Raw genomic sequence first — 26,348 nt, forward strand, 5'->3', positions numbered from 1 at the left:
TTCTCTCTCTGCTGTAGCTGTGTGAAAGAGACATACAAGCAAAAGGGGAAATAGACTACAGATGGGAAACAGTGATTTTGATTACATAAAGTGAACAAACAAAACAATATTTTTTCCTTACATTTCACAGTATTTGCAGATGATAGAAACATTTTTGAGACAAAGTGAGATTTTAAGATGGTTGGTGTTCTTTAAAGTTCCCCATTATAAATTAGATTTTTTATATAGCTATATTTTTGTGAATTATTTTAAAAAATCCTATGTACCTTTATTCTTGAATTTTCTGAACAAATTCTATTTTGTTCGTTACTTTCATGCCTAATGAATAGTACTACTTCTAGAAGGAGCAAAAAAGGCCCTATTTATTGGCAACTTAATTTTTAAGGCTAGTAGAAAGACTGGTCAGTTAGTTTGACACAGTAGCAACTTAGTAGGTTATGACAAGTTTCATGATTTCAAAAGAGTACTGTTGAAAGCTCTGCTGTTATCCCAGAGAGCTTTGTAGGTCCAGACGTATACTGTCCAGACGTATAAGCTGGAGTAATAAAGGTTGGAGTTCCTGAAGTGTAAAAGTACCTTGTTGGGGCATTGTATTTGTTCTCTCTTCATTTTGCTTGCTGCTATATATTGTCTATCATATCTTTCCACACTTAAGTACATTTTTTAATTTTCTTTCTTCTTCATCTTTTTAATGACAGTGTTTTCACTTTTTAATGGCTTAAATAGTTTTTTCTTGTATCTTAAAGGCAGATTATTAAAATACAGCATTGCAAGGGTGGTTGTCATGTCAAAATTTACTGAAATGTCATGGTCACCAACTAATGTAATTACTGTATCAATATCCCATTTACAGAATAAAATATAAAACACCATTCAGTAGCTATAGTATTGGAATCCTTTCTAAGAGCTAATAAATTAAGGTGACGATTTAAAAAAAGACGATTGATTTTTAATTGTGTGCCCGTGCCCAATTCTCACGCTGTTTTGAAGGGGCTGGATTTTTCAGAAAATACTGAGCACTGACCTTCTGACAGCCAGAACTCTTTAAGATGTGTCTAGCTGGACACCAAAAAGCTCAAGAAACCCAAAATCACTTTTTAAGCTATATATTTTTGTAGGACTGAGTCCTACAACATGTGTTCTCACTCCCACTTGTGAATCATGGCCATTTTTTATTTCATTAATCAAAATTAGGGGCGTGCCCAATGTCTTGTTACATAGCCATATAAATGGAGAAGATGGGGCTGAGAGAAGAAAGACATTGAGAAAATGAGGGACAGCTGTTAAACTAAGGGCTTGTCTACATGTGAAAAATAAGTCAACCTAACATAGGTCGATTCACCGCCACTGCTTTAATTACAGTGGTGGCTGAGGTCCACATTGCCCTCTTTGGGTCGTTGGAGTGCGTCCTCACCAGGAGCACTTCCACCAACCTAAGAGGGGCAGTGTGGGGAGCTGAGAGCCCAGTCTCTTGGCTCCCTCACAGGGAAGCCGGCTGCCCCGGGCTCACCGTGAATTGCCTGCTCCCCCTCCCTGCCCCCGCTCTGCCTGGGGCTTCTCCCCTCCCTGCTCTCCACCAGGACCTGACATCCTTATCAATTTCACATCTCAGCTGTGAAATTCACAAGGCAGCCATGGCTCCCTGTGGGAGTGGGTGGAGAAGTGCCCAGGCTTCTCACTCACTCTCAGCTGGGAGCAGGAATCAGCTGCCGAGCTTCCGGCAGTCCGGGTTTCTCACCCCGTTCCCAGCCCGGAGACTGGGTCCAGCTGCTCAGCTCTCTGGGGGACTTTCTTATGAAAAATTGACAAGAATGACAGCCCCACAGCCGATGTAAGGGGACACAGTATCTACATTGATAGTGCGTAACCCTAATTAAGATGACATAAGCCCTAAACCTCTCATCAAGATGGTTTTAGTTTGTCGGAAAAACAGCGTTTGCATAGGCGGGGGATTGATTACAGTGTGTTTTTGTTCTGACTTTGGTGTCTCTAGTGTAAACCAGGCCTAATCCAGTGGTAGTGCATATTAGCTAGAATCTAATTTGGTGTGATTGTCCAACAAGGGCTAGGGGTGCTCTGGAAAGTAGCACACTTGTTCTTTAGGAGGAGAACTGTTTCATATCTCTCTAATGACCACATCTAGCTGTCTGAAAAGTGAGATGTTCAAGGGGAAGCGGTTTCTGGTGCCCAGAAGGTTGCTCAGATGCAAGTCTTCTGGGGAAGTAATCTGCGGTGATTTTTGAATCGGGAACCTCCCTGTGTACAGCTTATGACTTCAAACAAAATTCATGAGCTCTTCATAGGTATTTAACAGACAGCAGACTCCGTTTTTGATGCGGGATTTGTTTGCCTTCTCTGTTGTCATTTACTTGTATATTGGACTGGAATTCTAAAGAAGGGTAGGATAGGCTAACTGTAAAAAGGTCCATAATGTAAGTGGTCTCCCATTGAAATTGAACTACCTTAGACAATAGGCTGTTGCCTACTAGAAGAACTAGTCTTTTCTCAGGTAGGCTGGTAACTAAGCAACAGGTCACATGGCAGGGATTTGATCACCTGATGAAGCCAGTCAGGAAGACATTTGACAAAGCAGGCTGGAGGTTGTAAAAGGGTCTCTTAGCAGCTATTGAGGAAGAGGAAGAAGAGACCATCTGAGAAGTCATGTACAAGTCGCACTACTTAAAGGACTCTGCCCAGAGAACTCTTGAGAGTGGCAAAGAAACAGAGGCAGGGAAAATATGAATGAGATGTTCACTATTGTGTCTAGATATGTGTGTATCTCATGCTATGTAAATTATGTTTAGAATCCTGTGTAAAATCTGGGTCAGTTTGCTTTCATTATGGCATACCCCTGAAAAAGTAAACTTGTAAACCAGAAGGTTCACATCTTCAGTGAGATTCTGGGGAAAGTGCAGTTGCTGCTGGGAATGTTTGGGGGAGATGGCACAAGTTTCAGGACCTATGTAACTGGACCGCGAGGTCTTTTGCTGACAAGAGGGGTGTAGACATGAGGTCTGTACCTGGGGTGTGTATCTATAGACCCAAAGCCAGAAGCAGTACATAAACTCTGCCCATCTCTAACAAGCCAAGGGCATGTGGGATTCAGCAATCTGTTGGTTATCCAGCCAGAGTAGCAAGATCAGATCTGCGAATATAGCAAGGGCAGGGGTTCCCAAATTTGTAGTTGTCACGACCCAATTTTAATTATTAACTCCAGGGACTCCAGATGGCATGGAGGATGATATTTTGTAGAGTGAAATGGTGTCCTCCATGCATTGTGACTTTGCACGTACTGTACACATGAGGTCACGCTTGGTGGAGCAAAATAGTGTGTGCAGGACACCAGGGATCACCACGACCCCATCTGCTGATGGTGTGACCCTATTTAGGGTCATGAGCCACAGTTTGGTAACTGCTGAGAAAGGGGTTTCAAAGAGGGGATACCAGGTGGAGAGAGATCCTATTGCCCAGAAAAATGGGATGAGTTAAAAGTGCTATCCAAGTGAATATCTGGTTTCCTGCCTGACTGATGAGGACAAAATGGGATAGGCTGAATTACAGCAGCACTGGCCTGTCAGAGGGGTGGGAGACTAGAGGGACTGAGTTGGACTGGAGCAAAGAGAATGGAGTTGCTACAGGGACAGCTTCATTCTATTGCTCTATCTGTCAAAGGGGAAGAGGATGGATCTAATAGATAGTCACATATACAATATTGAGGGAAAAGAGGTTGAGAATTGGAAGAAAATGCATTGCTAAACATGCCTGAGGCTGGACCTCTATTTAATGTGGTATCTGTTAGTGTTTTGATCCTGGGATGATGAGAGAAACTAAGTCTGGGCTTTTCAGATGTGGTCAGATAGGTCAGGCTGTCAGGAAGGGGAAGCAATAGTTTAATTTGTAAACCATGCCAGAGAGTCTTAGTAGTAAAATAAACTGCAATTTGATTAGTTGCTGCTGCAAAAGGCAGTTTAATGTAATTTTAGGAGGGAAATGCTGTCTAATATTTTTACAGCCTTGCAATTGAAAACTCACCTGCAGCTGCTCTTAGGGTAAAACAGTTTAATTTACAAATCAATCCTTGGCTTGTTATCTGTTACAGAGATTTTTTTAAATAAAAAATAAAATAATCCAAGACTGTTGGTATATAAAAGGGACAAAATGAAAAAAGTTTCATCCATTGAAAATACCCTTTTTGTGGGGTGGGGTTAAAAACTCTGTTGATTCAGGCAGATGAAGACGTTAGGCCAAGTAAGCCTAATGCAAACTGCGTAGAGCGGTGGTTTTCAATCTTTTTTCATTTGCGAACCCCTAAAATCTCAAATGCAGGTACAGACCTCTTTGGAAATCTTAGATGTAGTCTGCATACATCCCCCCACCCCCGGGTCCAAGGACCACAGGTTGAAAACCACTGGAAGAGTATGCTAAGGAGAGCGGCATAAGCACTCTTTACAGAAATTGTGGAAAGCAGCATACCCATGAATTCCTTTAAAAAAGATTAAATGTTTTGTGTAATTTGCACTTGAGAAGGTGGGTTTAGAATTAATTCCTTATGTGTACATGCAGCTTGCATGGAAGCAGAAAATTTTGTCCCCAAGAAGCTTCTATTATTCAGCTCTGTAAAAAAGGCAATATAAGGAAATCCAGCAGTTTGGTGCCATCAGATTTAAAACACTTTGAAGTTTCTCACAGTAAAAATAAAGGAGTAAAAATGAGACCAACAAAACAGAGGAATTCTGTCAGGCAATATTATTTAATTAAAATGTACTTGTGAGAATGAGACCACAGCTCAGCTTGTGATCACAACGGTTCCTTTCAGGTAACCAAATTTTAAGTCTTAGTTGCCTGTGGAACAGTGATTATTTTTTCCCAGGCCTGGGAAGACAAAATGAAAGGTCAGGTGAGAGAAATATATACAATCCAAAGGGGATAAAGAACAGGAAAAAAAAAAAGAGAGAAGTTGCTTAATTCTGGCCATTTCAGTCTTAAACTTTTGAAATTCCACCGTAAAAGACAAAGGATGATTAGGTTCCCGGATTTGGAACTTTTAAGAGAAATTGGGTTTACAGTCTAGGATGCTAAAATGGTTGGTCATTTTATTCTGATCAATAAAGCATCTTCTGTAAACGGTTGAGATTTCTATGAATTTACCATAGAAGCAGTGTTAGATTTTTTTACTACTTCTTTATTATGATTCTTTTGTATTAATTTTTTTTTTTTTAAAAAGAAGCAGATAAATATAACAGCTGTTGATATAACAAATATAACAGAGTTAAGACCTGAGGTTTGTTCCCAGTTCTGCCACTGACTTTGTGTAACCTTATAGAATACAAAGACAGGTTATTTAATCTTCCATGTACTTCATTTCTCCTTCTGTTAAATGGTAAACATATTTACCTACTGTTGTATTTTGAGACTCTTAGATGAAGAGCTCATATATATAAGAAGTGCCAGAGTTAAGTGTCTTCATGCCTGTAGATTCCAGTCTCTGGAGGTGGCAGAGAAAATTTCATGTCGGTCTTCTGCAATTCTTAGGAGTTAACTTTCTCAGCGAATCCTGAGATTAACAAATCTTGTTTTTGAATATCTTTCACTAACCTTTCAAGAGATTCATTGCATAGACTGAAAAACTGTACATTTACAAATTGCTTAATCTTTTAAACAACTTAAATACTCTCTCAATTTTAGTCATTCTTTAATTTTTCAGTTATAATGATGAGTGGTTCTGGCATTACATAAGACAATACTTTTGAGTAATAGGTAAAGGCTTATTCCTTCGTAGTGAGCTGTTTCTACTGTTTAGCTTAATATTACATGCAGTGTGATTTAAACAAATAATACTAATGAATTCAGTCCTTCCTTAATTCTCCTATGTGTTGATACAAATCACATATAATTTGTTCTGAGACTACTGCAATAGTTAGGCACAATGTATAGGTTTGGGACTGACAATGTTTGGAACCAAATTATTTCACATAACATGTTATTACTATTACTGTTGTGTTTAGACCTAGTAACGTTGGAGTTCTAAACAAGTCTCAATTCAGTAAGATTTCAGATAGTATCCATTCCCTGAATGTAAACTGGAAGTTGGAATGTTTGCTAATGTGGTAATGAAGACTATTCTTCTAAAGTTAAATAATCAACAGTTACCGAAAACTTACTTTATTTTCAAATAATTCATTAGGATTTTATTTTAAAGGGGTAAATCATTTGTATTTTTATTTTTGAATACTCGAACTTTAGTTTAAGAACTTTGCACAGGAGTGCAGCCTCGAACACTGATGTTTATTTTGATTCTTTTGAAAGTGTATCAGTGCCACTTGAATCACATCACTATTTTTAATTGTATGGAAGAGATTAAAAATAGTACCTTTTTGAGATAGATAATGAAAACCGGTATGGTTAGTTAGTTTTGTTGTCCAAAACTTCCCTTTTCAGATGGGCCATTTTATTATGGCTTTAAAAGAAACTATAATTTTGTCCTTTACTATTGATAGAGTGCCTCATACACATTCTGTCTCTTCATTGTCATCACAAGTCACCTTGGTGCCCAGATGAACTATACCAAATGTAGTATGGGGAGAGAAGGTTGCAGTGCTATTGGTGGTCCTTCCCACTCATATTGGAACATAGGAATTGCTGTACTGGATCAGAAGAAGTGGTCTCTCTCTTGTCCAATATCTTGTTACCTATAATGGTCGGAATCAGATGCTTCAGAAGGAGATGGAAAAAATCCTGTAGAGGGTACCTATAATAAGGCCCTTTGTTTTCAGTTTTTATTTTGTTTAAAATTTAATTAAAAATGTAGGTGAAATCGTTAAAAACCAAAAATGAAGAGCCAGAGGGCAAGAGTTTGGGAGGATGAGGGGTAAGAGGTAACTGGTAGTCACAGAAGTTAATGGGCAGGGAAAAGGGGTGAGGGGAACTTTCTACTCCCTGTGGGACTTTTGCTGCAGCAGTTGGGCAGCCTTGGCTGCTGGGATTGGGCCTCTGTCTGTCTCGCTTTCCCACTGTTCAGGGGAAGTGAACTGAGCAGAGCTGAAGCTCTTTGGTCAGGGTGGGGTTCTGTCCAACAGAAAAAGCAGATAGGGTCTATCTTCTGACTTCCTACCTGTCTCACTGCCCCAGTGCAAAGTGGGGAGAGAGGACAGGCAGGGAGCTAGGTGACGGGAGCAAGACGGGTAAGCCCCTCATGGCTGGCAGGACCAGACTTCCTGCCTGTCTTGCTCCCCCTGTCCACAGCAAGAACTGCCAACAGTAAGTTACCTTCCCCTGCATAGGCACACTGTGCCATCTGGGAAGAACTCTGCAAGGCAGGAGATGTATCTAGGGAGTTCTAGAACTTGCACAATTTGGGTTAAAAATAGTAAAACATGAATACTTGTTTTTTCAAAACCTTGGCATTTTTCTGAGAAATAAATACAACCCAAAATGAAGGGCCTTACCTAACTTGCCTCTAGGGAAAGCTGCTTCTTACTACCCTTAGTTAGAGAGGGGGTTATGCTCCAGTTACCCTGGAAGTGAGTGGGAATCTTTCCACAGGCTTCTGTAGGGATTGGATGAGGCCCTAAAGCATGAAGGTTTATATCCCTTACAAAACTTTTTAAAATTATGTATTGTTCTGACTATTTCATAAAAATGGTGGTGCATTTCTTGAGTAATGCACTAAAACAATTGCAAGTTTAACTTTTGCTGTTTACACTTGTTTCAGTTTTGTAACTTTTCTGCTTGATGACAATTCGATACAGTACCAACAGTATGTTGCTGTGTCTGAGAATGAAGCCAGAAGTCTAATTAGTAATAAAGACTACTAGTAGTTTTTGAGACTTCCGGGGGAAATGTTTGTGAGAGTGGTTAGGAGAGGGAAATGCAAAAGCTAAAATATCTCATTTTTGAAAAGTATATTTAAATCAGTGTGGTGCAGACTAAATGCTTTCTCATTCTGGCATACTAGTTAACTCTTCTATTTAGAACTTTGTATGTATATTTCCAGGAATGTTTTTGGTTCAGTAAAGTATTTGTTAGAAATATTGTGATGAAAAATGTTTAGAAAATCCGCTTGGAAACAGGCACTTATCTTAAAACTTTCTTACAGATAAGGGGTTTATATTGGCATACTCATCCAAATCTTTGAAACATCCATTTCAAATAAGCAAACAAATTGTAGCACATCTGTTCTGCTTAATAATTATTGTTTGAAGTGTATATATTATTTGCATCATCTCCATCATTTGAAAATTGAAATTAAAGCTAGAATTTTGGGAAGATATGTGGGTATTTAAATTCCTATATAAACTTGTGATTTGTGAGACCTGAAGAGAACTGCAAAAGTTTATTGGAAAAGGGATAAATGTGTGAAGTCAGCTGCGGCTTAGTTGACTAGAACAGCTTTCCTGTTATGCCTTTTACTTGGAACAGCATTTTGTTTGTGTGTTTAAATGGTTTCAGGGTGAACTCTATGCCTCCATCCGCTTCTCAAAGATTTAATAGAATGATATAGTGTTGTAGTCTCATGTCGTAAAGAAAATACTATAAATTATCAATTTTTTAAATAACACTTTTTTCAAAATAAGTAAAACTAATTTGTGTACCACATCCTTGATTTTTTTTTTTTTTTTTTTTTTTTTTTTAAATGTTCACTAACTCACAGATTGGAAAATTTCTCAATAAAATATCCCAGTCAGTACCAGTTAAGAAGGACTGTCTTTATGGAAGTGCCGGCTGCAGTCTCATAGTTAGGCTTGTCAGAATTAAATTTTTTTATCACTTTGATTATATTATCCATGTTCATCTTTAAATATGTTTTTGATTTTCATCCATTTTAAATTTTCACAGCCTTGGCAAATTATGGGAAATATACAAAATTAACATCCTTAAACTCAGTCTTCAAGCAGCATTTTTCTTTCTTTGCCTATCTGTAAATTTCAATTATTGATTGAAATATTTTTCATCAGTTTGTATGTATCCTGTGAAATTTAATGTTGACTGATAAAAATCTATTTTTTTTAGAGACTACGCATAAGGGTGAGTCTTGCACTTAAAGCAGGATTCAAGTTTTATGTACAAAGTGCAGCACATCCTCCGCATTTACTGAGTACACAATTTTCTGAGAACTTTCAGGTAAACCCATTAATTAGTTAAAATAAACTTTTAAATGGGTCCTTGAAATTTGTGACAGACCTTTTCTGGTTCCAGTGATCTTAAGAATGGAGTAAAGCACTCTTCAATGAGTTAAATATATGGAAAGTTTGCAATCTCATGAATAGGTTACCTTTAAAGAAAGTAGGTTGTCATTATGCTACTTTATTAGTAACTTTTATGTAAGTGTTATGAAAGTAATGGAAAGGGCAAAGTCAGCACCTGAGACTGCTGTTAATTGGGGCTATTATGACACAACCATTGGTAATGCAACCAATCATCTTCCTCTAGAGCTAATTTTGCATGCTATAATTCTGTTAGTTGAAATGAGTCAGAGGTATGAGAGGAACTGGACTTGAATATTGCATTCTTATTAGCAGGGTGGATAAAAATCAATTATTACATTTTTTAAAATTTTTATTTTTTAATTAAGGTTTGTTTAAAAAAATCTATTTAAAATTTTTTGATATTGACAACCAATATTAAAACATAAACAGACTATAATCTATTGCAAAAAAATATAAAGCAGCATATCTGCTGCAATGTTTTAAAGGTAGTTAAGCCACTGAGTTGGTAGAAATTGCTGGATAAGCACCTGGAACCAGAGTTTGTTGAAAGCAGTATCCTTTTCTGCAAGTGCATAGCGAATATTTTCTTCATGTAGGTTTATAAAGCTAGTTCATTCAACAACTACTTCATTTCAAGTTAAGAAACCATTTGGGAGTTAAAAAAGCTGGAAAGCTTGTTTTCCAGTCTATGAATTAAAAATTAGGTGTGAGAGGATAATTTACTAGTTCTAAAATTTTGAAAGACATGGTGACCAAAAAGAATCAGTTCAGTTTACTAGTTACAGGTGTACTTTGTTTAATAAATCAGTTAGTTTTAAATGTAAAACATGTTTTGATAAACTTTTAATATATATTCAGCTCATTTAAAGTAGTTTTATTTAACTAGTAAATCTTAAATGCTGTTTATGCATTTTTAATTGAATTTGAATTTCTATCCAAATATAGCAAGTAAAATTGCCAGTAAAACATCGTCTAATAAGAAATGCTTTATTCACCATTTTCTAACATACTCAGATTCTTATTTTTATTAAATATAAGTGTGTGTGTGTGTGTGTGTGTGTGTGTGTGTGTGTGTGTGTGTGTGTGTGTGTGTGTGTGTGTGTGTGTGTGTGTGTGTGTGTGTGTGTGTGTGTGTGTGTGTGTGTGTAAAAAAAATAATAGGCTATCGGTGATCCACTGGATCATAGAGTACATGTAAAATATGGATGACAAGCCCATCTGAGAGCGACACAGCTTGTTACAAGTTTCACAGAGCCAAGTGTTGTGTGAGTTGGAGTCCAAGATTACAGCACACTGTTTTATTTTCTCGATTTGCTTCCATCCTCTGGATCAAAGCCATTTCATGTTGAGCTGCACCCGGTGCCAGATGTTCCCTCCAGATTGAATGGGATTCTGTGCATTCCTCCTAGCTGTCTACATGGAGGTTGAATAACTTCATATAAAGGTGACCCCGCTTTCTAGAGCCATCTCGAATCTCGCTATACAAAATATTCTTGGAGATATGGTCTCCCCCCATTCTCCTGACACGACCAAGCCATTGCGTCCTCCTCTTCTTGATAGAAATTTCTAAGTGTGTCAATCTTGCACTCTCCAGCACCTCTGTTTGGTATTTTGTCTTCCCACTTTATTTCCAGAATTTTATGCAGGCATCTTATGTAAAAGCTGTTCAGTCTCCTGTTATGCCTAGCATATGTAGTCCATGTTTCTGACCCATAGAGCAAAGATGACACCACACAAATCTCATATATTCGAATCTTCACTTTAGTTGATGGTTATTCCATGCATGTTTCTGTAACAGCCTGAAATTCCTAGCTGCTTTTCAGATGCTGTTAGTTCACTTTGAAGGTCAAGATTTCTTCTGTCATTGAGGGAAAAATGGAAAGGGAAACCCTCCATGCTGATGAAGTTTGCAAGTATGTTACAATCCTAGGAAGATGGAATTAGATATTATATCCCACTTTTAACATTATTATGAAATCTCTCAAGCATTTTTAAAAACTGTTATAGATCCTTTTGAACACAAAAGTGAACTTCTTATGACAGAAGCAGAATGGGACCCCAATAGTTTCCCAGATTTCAAGTAGTAAAAGCTGTCGACACCATGAAATTTACCCTCCAGAGTAATGTTAGACATTGGTTCTTCCACCCCTTGGTACATGACGATAGTCTTTTTGAAACAGATTGTCAATACAAAGCTCTTGCATGATGCAGAAAATCTACCCAAGAGATTTTGCAGAGAAGATTCACTATGGGCAACCAAGGCTGCATCATCCGCAAACAGGAAATCACTCAGAACCAGCTCTTGGTTTTTGCTCTAAACCTTGCAATGTTTGAAGATAAATGCCATTATTGCTGTTAAGGTATATAATTGCTTAATAAATGTGTGTATAGATATTATATATCCTCCTGATTAGCAAAAGAAAGCACCAAATTTCGTGTGAAGACTGTATTTAGCTGCAAAATCAACATGTTGTAATGGTTACCAATCAATGAGAATAAAAATTTCTTTAGCAAAATAATTGTACAAATGCAAATCAAGATTAAAATTGATGATGATCTCAGTCAAGGTTTCCTGCTTGCTGATTAAGATTAAAATCAGTTCACCCAGGTTCTTTGTAATTCTCTTCTAGTTTCTCATCAGTGAAATCTGGGAAACCATTGGAATCCCATTCTGCTTCTGTCATAAGAAGTTACTTTTGAACACACAAATGATCATTAACCATTTTTAAGGAATGCTTGAGATATTTCATAATAATTGAAAAAATGTGGTATATAGTATCTAATTCTATCTTTTTAGGATTGTAATGTACTTGCAAACTTTGTCAGCATGGAGGGATTCCCTTTCCATTTTCCCCTCAATGTATGGCCTCCCAGTGAATACTTATTCATTGTAATTTAAATTGTACCCTTTCTAGTCTTGCTGGTGCTGATGTGGGGGTTCTGGCTTCCTTTTTTTTTTTTTTCTTTTGGGCAGCTGCACAGTGGTTTATATATAAGATTTTAAGACTCACTTACAAGATGTTAATTTGCAGCAGAGGATAATTTGTTAGTTGCGTATCTGGGTTGTGTGTAATCTCTCTTGTGAAGTTTAAAAATAAACAACCCGCTCCCCCCACAAAACCTCCCAAACTTTTCTATTTGATGGAATACTAGTGTTTCAATGATGCAGAAATAAAAAGATGAAAGACAATCACCCTCATCCCATATGCCACAAATTTGAACCTTGAGGACCGTTTCGTTTCCAGTTTTTAGAATCCCTTGGTATATTGTATCTGTTTCTAGTCAGTGGTTTTAACATCAACTTTTAAACTGTTACTGATCTCACTGAACTGCAGGGCTTTAACTCTGATTTAGCATTGCAGTAACTGAAATGAGAATTTTTGTGTACAGTGTGGTCAAATATAATCCAGACTTTTATAATTCTATTGGATTGACAAGTAATTTACTCTTCACCGGCCAATGAAATATCATTACTTTTTGCATCACAGTAAAGAGAGGTTGAGTTGACTTGTTTCCTCCTGGGCTGGTAAATTATTCATGAGGATTTTAAAGACTTAATACTGTTTGATAAGAGGATAACATTGAAGTCTATTCTGTGTTAAATTATTTGGAAGTTAGTATCACTGAGTCTAAAATTTAGATTTCCGGGTGAGTATGAGATTAGTGATGAAAGGTCAGTAACTGTGTTATACTAAGGGTTTGTACACATTACCACTTACATTGGTATAATTTATGTTGCTCAGAGGTATGAATAAGCCCTCCCCTCAAGCGACGTAAGTTACACCGACTTAATCGCTGATGTGGACAGTGCCATGCCAGTGGGAGAGCCTCTCCTGCCAACATAGCTACTGCCTCTCGCAGAGATGGTTTTATTATGCCAACAGGAGAGCTCTCTCCCATTGGCATAGAGCATCTTCACCAGATGTGCTAAAACGACACAGCTTCATTGTAGTAGCTGTAGCGCTTTTAGTGTAGACTAGCTCTGAATCAACAGAACATCTTCTACTGTTGGAGCAGACACTTATGTCCTCCAATATTCAAGTTTTTTTAAAAAGTGGGTAACAAAACCATTTCCACTCTTTACAGGAGCTGATGTACTTTCACAGATAAGTTAATAAGCATCTGAATAATTTGGAAGCAAAACATTAGGACGTATCATGCTGTGACAATTATTTCCTTAAATTATTACAAAAGAGAGCCTAACAAGCATTTAGGTTAAACCTATTCCAAAAATTTATGATAGGTAATTCTCCTCTGATACTACTATTTGTTGAAGCTGTAATGCAGAGAGGGATCAGACCTTTTGACCATTCATCTAACTTTTTTGGAGATGTGTGGATGTTTGATTGCAAGTCCCAATTTCCAAATGTAGATTAAGGCTTGGAAGAGGCTTTCTCACCTACCATTGTTTATGTAAATGTAGTTATAACTAGGGAGCTAGGTTTTTGGAAAGCATTGCCTACATTGTGAAACTCACCTGTTTCTGATAACATGGAACATCAATATTTTCACATTAATCAGCTCTAGACTAGGTTGTGGTTCATGGACAGGTGCAGCATCCTTGGCAGCAGATGGGGATTCCAAACTTTTTTGGCCACCAGTTCTGTGAGCCTCTCTATTAGGGAATGCTCCCATTCGTTATGGCGAGCCTTGTGCTCCATGAACTGATTTATCAAAATCTTCTTGCTGAAGAGCCCGATCCTCCTGTGCCTGAGGAATTCCAACTACTGATTTCTTCTGTCCATCCCTATGAGCATCTCTTCCTGGCTCCTTCTCAGTCTGCCTCTGCTGTCTCTGGGGTGCCTCTCCTGCCCTCCAGGCAGAATTGTTTCCCTTTCAAAGGTCCTGTGAATTCAGAGGGGGGTGGCATTTTTTTCTTCCTTTGGAAGAAGTCTAGAAAATCCTTCCACATAAAACTTTGCTATAGAAGGCCACAATTTTGATACTTTTCAGTGTTCCAGGAATGCGACTGTTAGATTACCTACCATTTGTTCTCAAACAACTTTTGCAGCCCATAAGGAAGTGGTACAGGCTACTAATGGAAAGAAAAATGTACTCCTGATTTTAAAAAGAAGGATCTTACCAGTGGTGTGTGCTTGTTTGCATTTTGTAGTTTGTATGGCTACAACGTAAGATGATTCTGAGTAATTTTGAGGAGCAGTTGTTTCTTTAAGACATGACTTTTTTTTCTGCTTTAATTCTGGTTTCTAAAGCAAAAATCATGGCTCTTGTTTACAGATTCCAGATGTTTGGTTTCTAAATGTCTGTATAGTTTCTCTAGCCTCAGAGTTCTATTTGCTAATACTTGAAAACGAATGACACGTTGTGGACTTTCCACAATAATAATGAGACAAAAATCGAATCATAATGTAATTATCACTTTCTTTTTTCTTCCTTTTCTGTTTAACTTTGTTAAAATCGCCATTTTCAGCTGACTGTTTGCTACGTGTAGGCTTAGCACTTTGTAAAAATTATTTTGTTATTAAGATAAGGCACACCTATCTATTCCCCAGCCCCCTTGCCAATCAGCAGTGTTGGTGCTGCTGTTGGAATGGGAGCCTGTCTTCGCCGTCCACTCCAGTGGGGGCTTTCAGCCGAGAGATTGTGTGGTAGCAGTGACTGAGCATTCACCAGAATAACTGATGAGGCACATCAATAGCAAAAATTCCCAGGACCTGAGGAAATTCATCAAATGGTCTTCTGAGCACAATTTATTTGTAGGACAGGAGATCTCAGAATCCTACTATTAAAGAGATAACTAAGGATGTTTGCTGTAGGATGTCCCTCCCCCACTTCAGACCATGCTCAGTCAAGTGGGAAGTAAAATACGGCCTATTGGAAAGGAAAACAATGTAGGACTTGAGGGGGGAGGGAGAATCCCCTTACTAAGGGTATGTCTGTACATACAGTGCTGCAGCAGCGCAGCTGTACCGATGTAGTGTAGACATAGGCTAAGGAGCAAGCAGGTTATGACTTACAGTGCAACAGCAAGGGCAGATATCAAGAGATGACAGTTGGATTAGCCATGATGCTACATAGAAAAACTATACTACGAATCTGGGCAGTGAAGCATCTTATTGGGCTGGAAAAGCAACGTGGCTACACATGCTAAAGCTGGTTTAGCAGACAACTGGTAAATTAGGTGAATGGATTAATTAAAAAAAAAGTCTAGATTCAGTGCAGTATGACTTGGCTACCCCAGGCTGGAATGAATGCCAAAGATAGTTGTAAGACAGCAAAATGTTTCTCTAGAAGACACAATCTCAAGGGCTGACTACGACAGATGTCCTGTTCCAGTCTTGACCAAGTTAACTACTCTGTGTTCTCTGTTGTTGGTGCTGTCTGATTTTATAGAAAATTTACAAGAGGGGAAAAAGCAAGTTATATAAATGTTGAGGGAGAAGGCCATTGTTCCTGAAACATGCCAGCGTATTAAAAGCTCCTGTGTCCATGTGGTTCAAGAGGGACTTGCTGTCACATGGACCAGTATTTCACCTGAAACCAGAAAATCTCAACTTTGCTGTTTGGTATTTAAAAGAACAATGAAGGAAGGTTAATCCCAGAAACTCATTTCCACTTTTACAAGAAAAGTCCACCAATGATACTATTCAGCAACAGGGGTCAAATTTGAAGTACTAGGGCAGGGAGTAGAATACAGCATGCAGATGGGCAAAGGTGTCCCAAAGCTTGGAATTCCTACTGGTTTGATGTACTTGGGACCTGAAGAAAAACACCCAGATGTACTTACCTCAGCAAATTCCTGTGTGTGGTGGGATTCTTACCCATACATGTACATTATATGACTTCACCTAGATATTAGGATAGTCTTATGACATATATTGGCTGAATCAACAATTGATATACATACAACTTCTGCCCTTCTGTTTACCCCAGGTAATTCTGCTCTCACCAGAAGATCTCCTTTCTTCAAATGATCAGGTCCACAGATGTGACCCATGCTAGGGAAAAGATTCTTTTGCTCTATAGAAAGTTCCGTTAGTTTTATCATGAGGTTCATTAGTTCTGTGTTCACTGAGGCCTGGTCTACACTGGTGGCTTAATTCGAATTCAAGTCCCTTAATTCGAATTAATTACTCCCTCATCTACATTTACGCATTGTTAATTTGAATTAAGAAGCCTTTAAAATCGAATTAATAAAACCACCTCTGCAGGTGGATTAGTGCCTGAAGCGCATCAGTTAATTCACATTAGTGTGAGTGTGGACACAATGGGACTTAATTCGAATTAATTGGCTTCCAGACTGTATCCCATGATGCCCCATTTCAGTACCCTCCCCCAAAGCAGCCCTGGGAAGATTTAAATCTTCATTTCCTGTGGTGAATGGGTTTAAAATCCAAGCTGCGATCACCCGCCGCCCCCCCCACACACACACACACACACACACACACACAACAAGCCCTTTGCAGTTTGTCTCTTTAAGGGTTTGAAAGATTTCACGCCCCATCCCCCTCCCCGTGTGGTGAATGCATTTTAAATGCCAGCAGTGAGAGGAAATTCTTTGCTACATCGTTTCAGTGGCCAATCATGGAAATTGATACTTTCTTAAGAGTTTATTCACAGTGCTACATGTGGATACATTATATCATGCTTTCCATCAGCAAAATGGAAACATTTGTATCACTGTATTAAATAATTTGTATCACTGTATTAAATATACTGACTCCTTATTTATCTTACATTCTACAGACATCTGTAGAATCAAAATGAAAGGCAAGCAATGTACAGGGGGTGATAGGGGGAGCATAAAAGGCAAACAGCATACAGGTGGGGGGGTTTGTTTGCTGAAGGGAAAAATCAAAGGCAAGCAATATACAGGGGTTGTGGGGGGAGCATAAAAGGCAAACAGCATACAGTTCTAAAGTAATCCAGGTTAAGCTGTGATGTATTTGTCATGGTCAAAATGAGAGCATAGTTCAGCTGGCTCCATGTGCCTGCAGCAATGGCAATTGGGGGAGTAAAAAAAACAGCATGAAAATCCTTTTCCTGTTTGTTTGGGGGTGGGGGAAACGGCGCTGCATCCTGGGATGATGACATTCGTCACAACAGCCACTATGGTTAATTGCACTGTGGGATAGCTTCCCACATTGCACTGCTTTCTAATTTGAATTAAGGCTGGCCAGTGTGGACGCAAGAAACCAGCACAAACACTGTAGTGTGGACAGTCCGCAGCACTTTCTATAAATCGCTTTCTGTAATTCGAATTAAGCTGATTCGAATTAGTGCTGCAGTGTAGACATAGCCTGAGTTAGCTAGTTAAATAAGGAACTCATTACTCCAGGTTTTTCAGGTGTTAAGCTCTGTCTGTACACTTAATTGACTGATGGATGTGATTTGCTTTCATTAGCTACTGGAGACTGAAGATCCAGTGTAGGATCTGTGGAACAAAGTTACTTGTATTCTTTTGGCAAGAATATAATTTTCTCATTTTCCTCTGTGGTTAAAAATGTTAGTTGAATCTGGCAAATAGTTGAATTGAAAATTCTGTTCCATACATCATCTTACGTTTAACTTTCTAGATTACAAAGTGCATAAATCCAGCCACTTCTACATAAAGTCATAAAATTATGATTTATTTAGTTAAAATCTGTAGTCCATAGTGAATACATAATAGTTATTATCATGAACCTACAAATATTTGATTTGAATGTTTAGATTTGCTGGTGATCTCTGCTTAGGTGAGGCTGAAAGAAACCATTCCTCTGGGTCTGAACTGGAATAACTAGATATATAGTATAGTAATTTTACATTGGGAAGTAGTTATCCCTTAGCAGTTTGTTTGTTGTTACTCTTATCTCCATGAGCAAATATTATATAATTAAAACCCATTGTAAATTTTGAAAAAAATTGTTTAAATAATTTCATAGTTTTTGGTCTTACAATTTAGTGGTAGATTTAATTTATAGGACAATGATTATTTTGGATGTTTGGTCTTCTGGAATTGCTAGGGTACATTTTTATTTCACTAACTACAACTTAACTGGTAGTCCATTGCTACCATAGTGTCTGCTTCAAATTGTCAAATTAGCAGATAGCTACATGAAGGTATTTCTTGCCCCTTTTATATCCTTACTTATGTTAAAATTTCCATCTGTGTGTAAATGTGATTTATCTGTGTGTGCTTGTCTAGTAAACTTTAGCTAATACATGATGGGTTTGATTTCTAACTTGTGGGCAGCTTTGCGTATTTTGTCCAATTATATTGAAGTATATATATTATAAAGGCTCTCAAAAGTAGTCAGAAATGTTCAACAGAAGGATCCTTTGGAGTTAACTGGGATTTCAGGGAAAAATATTAGCCTCTACCACAGTGGGCAAGTATTACAGATTTTCCTGTACAGGGTTTGTCTTCGTTAGAAGATTCAACCAGTGTAAACATGCATGGGTAACTAAACTGAATTTTTTTCACACTGTCAAAGTTGCATTGTAGAAGCCACAGATTTTGGGACAAGGTGACACAAGGAATTGTGGGAATGAGGAGTCTAATCCTGTAATTCTCTTACTGTATGCTAGATCTTGCCTTTTCCAGACTCCATGGAGGTGACAGCATCATGCCAGTTATGGGGAAAGAGAAAAGGGCCCCAAAGATATCATGATATATAAGGAGGACATAGTTTTGGAATGTTGGGTGCAGAGAATAGTCATCAAAAAAAGCATAGAGTATGTTGCTGAGCTATTGGGTCTGGGGGAGGGCCAGGTGCGGGGAGTGACGCTCAGTGGGGGGTTGGGGTGGAGCTCTGCTTAACTGCCTGGGTCCTGCAGCACAGAGTACCAGGAACAGACGGCCCCCCCACCCCTCAAAAAAGCATAGAGATGCAAGTGTTTTCATCTTTGGAAACTAGCCATCCCCATTTACTGCAATCAGTGGAGAACCAGTTGGTCTGGATGCAGGGGAGAGGGAGGGTGAGGCTTGGCAGACGGAGGTCTGTGTATTGGGGGGAAGGGTCCAGGTGCACAGGGGTTGGGCGCACAGGGGAGCAGCTCCCCGTATAGTGACCATTCCTTCTGGGTGCAGAGCTCAAGGGGGTGGAAGTGCAGGGGTTCTGGGTGTGGGAGGGTTGGGTGTGGGAGGGGGGCAGGGGGTTTGGATGCATGGGGATTGGGTGGACGGGGTTTGGGTCTGACCCAGCACCAGCTGGGCCATCCCCAGGTGCCTCCGCTCCTCCCCCCCTGTGATTTATTTCTCTGATGGCTGCTTTGGGTGCCTGCAGTGCTGGGGAAGGGGCATGTGACCCCTCTTGCAGCTGGCTTCCCTTTGCTTCCCAGTCATAAAATCATTTTTCTGCAGGGAAGCAAAAAAATCTGGGGGGAGACATGAATTTTGTATGCGCGCAGTGGCACATAATTCCCCCAAGAGTAAAGTAGATAAAAGATTGAGGCACTCAGATAATATGATGGGGGCTATGTAAGTATGTAAGGTAAACGTCCAGAGAAATGAAGGCATAGCCTCAGGTTTGCCTGGATTTGCAAGGAAGGCAATCATTACTCAGGCTATCAAGTGGATTTGCTCACTGTAAAAATGATTTATAAATGGTGTCCAGTGCTGTTTGCAGGGTATGACTTCTAGCTCAGATGTTCCCATCTCAGTGATTGGTCATTTCTGTTTTGGCCAGAGCAGTACTAGGCCTCAGTGTGGGGACTTCTTGCACCAATTCATTTATCTTGAAATGGGATACATGCACTTTGTCATCACATTCTGGTGTAACTACCATTAATGCTGTCTTGAATCAGAACTGGGGTAAACTGAATGAATGCCCAGGGAAGCATTCCTGGGAGAGAATTTTGATGCATGGCATTTCCCACCAGTAACAGTTACACCTTGGGAATTTTCTTATGCAGACAAGCTAGAACTACTATGGTTCATGGTTTAGAACTACTATGTTGCTCTTTTCCAATTTTACTGATAGGCAACAAGGGATACATCAGAGCGTTTTTGCTTTTCAGTTTATCATGAGTTAGCAGTAAAATCTGCCTTGGCTAAGGAATAAGCTAAATTATAAAAAAAACACAAATATTCAGTGAAGATAAAACCTAAATTTATTTAGTTGAAAGGCCACTTTAAGTTTACCTTAAAACCACTAAGATGTGACCATTGAAACATCTAACATTTAATAAAAATGTCTTTCATAAGAAGCCTTGTACAACTAGCACTATAAAAAAGCCTAACAAAGGGAAACTTTAATCCCTGAGTTTTCCTTATCTGAGTTTGATTTCATAATATAATCTGAATTGAAAATTTTCTTTGTAAGCAGAAACTGTTAGGACCTGATTTTTCAAAAGAGTTGATCACTCATGACTACATTGTAAGTCAATGGACCTTCTGTGTGCTCAGTTCTAATGAAAATAGGTCTGTGGCTTGAATTGCATAACAAAAATAGTTTAACTTAAAATTTTTCAGTGACCAGCATCAGACTGTGCTGTTTGAGGATCAATGTTAACCTAAGTCTGAATGTCACTTATGTCCCATTTTCTAAAAATGACTGTGTGTTTTAACAAACATATTTAAATGGTGACATACATGTTCTAAATGCTAAATTATGTGAATGCAACAAATAAGAGTTAGGTGCTCAATTAAAACACCACTCAAAATGTGTAAGTTTTAACAGAAATCTTAGCATCATTGTCTTGCACAGCTTGTATTTCAGTGCCCATATCTACACACAACATATTCCCTTCTCTGAGGCACATATACAGATTAGTAGATTTTAAGGTCAGATGGGACTGTGATCTTCTAGTCTTACCTGCGTAACACAAGTCAGAAAACCTCACCCAATAATTTCTACATCAACGCTAACTTCTTTTGGTGCAATAGGTCTTTTAAAAAGTGCTGCCTGTTCATTTAAAGACCGCAAGTGATAGAGAATCCCCTATATCTCTAGGTAAATTGTTCCAGTGGTTGATTACCCCTGCTGTTAAAAATTTTGGCCACATTTCCAATCTGAATTTTCTAACTTGGCTTCCAACCATTGGATCTTGTTATGCCTTTTTTTGCCTACATTGGAGCTATGAACTCTCAGAAATCTGTTCTCCTGTATATTTACTTGTAGGCAGTGATCAGCTCAATCCATTGCATTTTAGTCTCTTGTGGCAAGGTAAGGTGGTATTTTCCAGATCTCTAATCATTCTTTTAGCTCTCTTCTAAAATTTCCAATTTTTCAACATTCTTTTTGAAATGTGGTCACTAGACTTAGGCATACTATTCCACTGTTGGTCTCAGTCATAGTGTATGCAGAGGTAAAACCACTTCCCTACTCTTGATATCCCCCTTTTTACACATCTAAGGATTTCATTTGCATTCTTAAATACACCATCGCATTAGTTTACAGCTCATGGTTTTGTACCATGACACCTTAAGCCTTTTTCAGAGTTGCTTCCTTCCAGAGTACAATCCTTTGTTCTGTTGGAGTGACATACATTTTTTTATTCTTACATGTATGACCTTGCAGTATTAAAATGCATGTTGTTCAAATGAGCACACCTTACTAAGCAATCCAGATCAGTCTGTATAACTGACCTGTTCCTTTCATTACTCTACCAGGTTTTTTAATATATTCTTCTAGGTCATTGAGAGAGCTGTTGAATAGCATTGGGCTGAGAACAGATACTGCAGGACTCCTTAGAAACACCCTGATTGGATGATGTTTCCCTATTTAGTTATTTTTGTAATCCATCAACCAGTTTTTAATCAGTTTAATATGGGCCACGTTGATTTTTGTGTAATGCTGTTTTATTGGACTGTCATGTGGGACTCAAGTCAAATGCCTTACAGAAGTCAAAGTAATTATGTCAACACAGTTGCTTTTTATCAACCAAATCTATACATTTCAACAACCCAGTTTATAATATCAATAAAAAAAACTATATCAGATTTGTTTGACTAGACCCATTTTCCATAAAACCATGTTAATTGGCTTTAATTAGGCAATCATTTTTTTTATTCTTGACTACATGCATCCCATATCAGCTTTTTCCATGACTTTGCCCATAAATGATGTCAGGTTCACTGGCCTATGATTTCTTGGATCATTTCATTTACCATTTTTAGATATAGACACAGCATTAACTTTTTCTAGTCCTCTGAAATTTTCCCATTGTTCCAAGACTTGTTAAAAAATCAATGTTAATGGATCCAGGAGGTCTTAAGCTAATTCTGTTAATACTCTGGGGTGCAAGCTACTAAATTCTGCAGATTTAAAAAAAATGTTTACCTTTAATGATGGAATAAAAAATATTTAATAAAGATGTCACCGTATGAATACATCACCCAGTTTCTTTTGCAATACAGAACAGAAATATTTATTGATTATTTCTGCCTTTTCTGCATCATGATTCGTAATTTTATCATCCTTGTCTAATATCATACCTATAGCATTGCTAGGATTTGGGGTCTTTTTTCTGATGTAGTTAAGGAATTAATTATTCTTGTCATTAATCCCATTGGTCTTTTTTTTTTTCACTGAGATCTTTGTTTACCTTATCAATTGTCTGCAGTTTGTAATTGCTTATTTGTACTCATTGGTATCAGTGTCTCCTTCATTTCCATTTATTATATGTTTGTATTATCTAGACAAACAAAAGAATACAGAAAAAGATATACCAGGCTATCAGATTAATAAGGTGGAGCAATCACTTTTTACAGCATATATGTTATGACAAATTTATTAAGCTCATAATAGAAAATATTACATCTGTGGATGAGTTAATATTGCAGCAAAAACAGCAAGATCCATGATCTTTTACACTTTCAACTTTCTACTGTCTGATGTTAAGTCATTTTTATGGAGAATTTTTCTGTTTACTTTATTCAGACATTTACTATTTATTTTATAAGAGTTGTCCCAGCAGTAGCCCCTGTAGATATCAGGTTGGGAAGTAGAATATGCAAAGATCCCAAAGGTGGAGCTTCATTAAGTTCTGCTAAAAACTTAACAGGTAATACTTTAGCAGGTTTAGAAGAATTTTTTTTTTCATTTGCAAATAAATTTCACTATTAAACTCTCTTCCCCAAAGTCACATGAAGGCACTTGTTCTCATTGAGCACTATGCCCATATCAATTTAATATTTCAACTGCTTTTTCAGTAGCCTTTTTATAATTATTTGAAAAAATATTTTTAAATGGGAAAAATTGCCCAAAATTTAAAACTAGATGAAAAGTGCTGCATTATTTAAAAAAAAAAAATGTACATTTGTCTAGACCAAGTAGACCAGACTAGACCAAGTATGGGACATTTCATCCCAAAAGAACTTTTGGAAAGTTCAGAATATGAAAATATGGTTGTCATGGAAACTGTTTTTCAGCCAGCTAAAACAGTTGTTGCAGTTAACTGATAGATGTGTTATTTTGGCTGGATGGAGAGAGGGAGAGATGTATAAATCTCTCATAAATAGGCAACTGTCAATTTGGGATTACACTCAAACCTCCAATTTCAATAACAATTATAGTGGATGAGCAGTTCTGCTGACAGTTGTCCCTTCCCTCTCTTGAGGCTGGATCTAACATTTCATATAGATTCAATTCACTGGTTCCATCCAACAGCAGTTGTGGGCTCACTGCTGTCTTCCTCAGAACTTTGGAATTGTGAGATGTTAAACTGTGCTGGGGAACTTAGAAGATTGGAATGTAGATCTTAACTTGATTTCTGTTCTTTCTCTAGGGTAGCCTGAAGGCCTTGTGGATAGAAATCCCCTCCTGCTCCTTCTATATGTATGCCAGAGCAGCCTAGTTTGTGTCTGCCATTTTACTGCTCCTGCCACGGGCTCTCCACAACAATGCAACAGACTAGTCTCATTGCGTACCACCACCAGTACTAGCAGACCATCCAGATGGCTGTAAACCTTCAGAAAAGGTCAGTAATTAAAGTGTAAAGTACTTCAAACATAACACAGCTGACACTGCTGCAATAAGGGTTATCTATATCTAGTGTGTGACTCGGAGCAAAAGGAAGATTTGTAGCACCTCTGGAGTCTTGCACTTTGGCATCAGGGACTTCAGTTGAAGACATCCCTCTCTATCACTTCAGGCCATTGTGTCTCGGGTCATCTGTGATTAGTTTAGAAGGGGGGTAGCAGAAAACTTCTACAAGCATTTAATTAGTACATCCTTGATATATTTTAGTTATATTCATACCTGCTTCCTTGTTGCTGATCAGAAGTATTCTTTACAGTTAGAATTTCAACAAAACTGTCTTTTATTCCCAACTTTTTTATTCCTCTCAACAAAGCATGAACTCATGCCTATTTGTCAGATAGAGGATTCTGTATTTGAAAGCTTCTAACCCAAAAGAATGGAATCAGATGAACTTAGCTTACTGCATCATGATGTATAGCTATGGGTGTGTGGGTGGATGTGTGTGTGTCCATCCTCCACCAGATGTCTTCATTATTGATTATTCATTTTTACTGTTGCAGTAAGCCTATTAACACCTTTCTCAAGACTAATTTCCAAATATATATTTGGAAGGACTCTTTGAAACTAACTAGTTCCCCTTCAACAGGACATAAGGGGAAAATGTTCCTCTGTTCCAAAAATAGATTGATCCTTTATAGCCCTTTCTCAGATATACAATAAGCTTCGAAAGATTAATTCAGTTAAAGGGGGCAGGTGCTGTAAAGATGATTACGAAAAGTACAATTTTGAACAGACATCAGTTTGAAAAAGTGCTTCTCTGAATTCTCTTTTCCTATTATACTTACAAGTAACATACAAAGTTAATAGGTGTAAAAGTGAGGAAAAAAGTTTGCCTGGCCTTTAGGTTTGTTTACTTTCTGAATTTGACAGCGTTTTGTGTACAGTCTGTTTTACTCTTTTTTTGGTTGAGGGTTATTTACACTTCTCATATGCACTAACAATTTGCTGTTATTTCTCAGGCCTTGCCACTGTCCCTTGCTAAAAAGATAGGACCAACTACTACTGGTGACACAGACAAGCTTTTGAGCCACAGAGAGCTCTTCTTCAGGTCTGGGAAAGGAACTCAGTGCCTCAAAGCAAAATGCAAGGTGAACAGATTGATTAACATAAGTACTTAACACATATTGTAAGAGGCCATTCAATGTCCAGTGGCTTGTTAACACCCCTACAGTCATAGGCTAAAAAGGGGGGTTAGTGGGTTACAGATTGTTGTAATAAGCCATAAATCCAGTGTCTGTTTGATCCATGATTTTTGGTGTCTAGCAGAATAATGAATTTAAGCTCCTAGGCTTGTCTTTTGAAAGTGTTGTGCAGGTTGTCTTTGAGAATGAGGACTGATAGGTCAAATATAGGATGATCACATTTTACCTTTAATGGTTCCTTACAATATAGTATGTTAAACAATCTGTTCCATCTTGCGTTTTGCTGTGATACTGGTCGTTCCTTTCCCAGACCTGAAGAAAAGCTCTCTGTGGCTCGAAAGCTTGTCTCTCTCACTAGTAGTAGTTGGTCCAATAAAAGATATCTCACCCACCTTGTCACAGCTTAAATTTAAGCTTAAACTTGTGACAGTTTATAGTTGAGTTTGCAAAACAGTTACCATTGTATTCCCTCAGTTTTCACACTCATAATTTTCTGAAACATTGACTTTTGGGCTGAAACTTTGCTTACTTTGTTTCTCTTCAAATATTTTTTTTATGGGTAAGCAAAATCCTCAACTGCTTTTGAGTATATGAAGATATAAACTTATTGCCACATTTTCCACAGACCACCAAAGAAAAAGAAAGGTTACATTTTGAAACGTGGCATGTAAGTAGTTGTTACTGAGTACATGTATGTATGACTGGTTGGCAGATAGCCAATTTTTCGCAAATAATTTTAGCAGAGCCTAGTAAAGCACCACTACATTTGATACCACAATGGCCATTCTCCCTGCTCAGTTTAATCAGCACAGCATTGCGACTCAGAAACTTGCATAAGGTTGGCTTCACATGCAAAGAACACAAGTTTTCAAAAAATCCATATCCTTAAAATGATGAATTGCAGATCACACACCTGAAGGATCTGTCTGGGCCAGTTGTTATAATGTAACAAATGGCAAATTCTAAGCTTTTATGACACTTCCTGTTTTGTTGTTTTTCAGCATGCAGGCATTGCACTAAACAGTAGCTACGTTACTGCCTAGTTAACCCAACTTTGCAAAAACTTTCTCAAA

General features: G+C 38.1%; 1 protein-coding gene across 2 annotated transcripts in view; it reads left to right on the forward strand.

The window, feature by feature from the left end:
- Positions 1-26,348, forward strand: part of GALNT1 (polypeptide N-acetylgalactosaminyltransferase 1) — a 182,603-nt gene that overhangs the window by 21,820 nt on the left and 134,435 nt on the right. The window contains exon 2 of one of the 2 annotated variants that reach the window (XM_067569940.1): positions 23,880-24,071. The gene's annotated coding sequence lies outside the window, so the exon portion shown is untranslated. The remainder of the gene's footprint in view (positions 1-23,879; positions 24,072-26,348) is intronic. The other variant, XM_067569942.1, reaches the window with a different exon arrangement.

The sequence above is a fragment of the Emydura macquarii genome, unplaced genomic scaffold (genome assembly GCF_026122565.2).
Source record: "Emydura macquarii macquarii isolate MOO-44397 ecotype Brisbane River unplaced genomic scaffold, CSIRO-AGI_Emac_v2 contig_2975, whole genome shotgun sequence".
Lineage (NCBI taxonomy): Eukaryota > Metazoa > Chordata > Testudines > Chelidae > Emydura > Emydura macquarii.